This window comes from Leptonychotes weddellii, chromosome 8 (genome assembly GCF_054177405.1).
Source record: "Leptonychotes weddellii isolate Sample4059 chromosome 8, ASM5417740v2, whole genome shotgun sequence".
Lineage (NCBI taxonomy): Eukaryota > Metazoa > Chordata > Mammalia > Carnivora > Phocidae > Leptonychotes > Leptonychotes weddellii.
The window spans coordinates 30601673-30601924 of NC_138376.1; positions in this window are offsets into that span (position 1 = coordinate 30601673).

Below are 252 nucleotides of genomic sequence, written 5' to 3' on the forward strand. Positions count from 1 at the left end.
AGAGAGATTGTTTGCCTGCCCTTAAAAAAAAATTAACAACACCTGTTTGCAAACAAAATATTGCTAGAACTGAGTCAAATCCTTTATTCTCTTTCCAGGCCCCAGCCCACTAATCTCTTTTCTGTACAGAGTCTAACACATAGTAGGGGGTGAATAAATATTCGTTGACTGAATGGCGTGTTCTTTAATCCCCATTGTTTATTTCCTGACCCTAAACTGGATCTCGATTCATGGGCTAAAATCCTCCCCCCT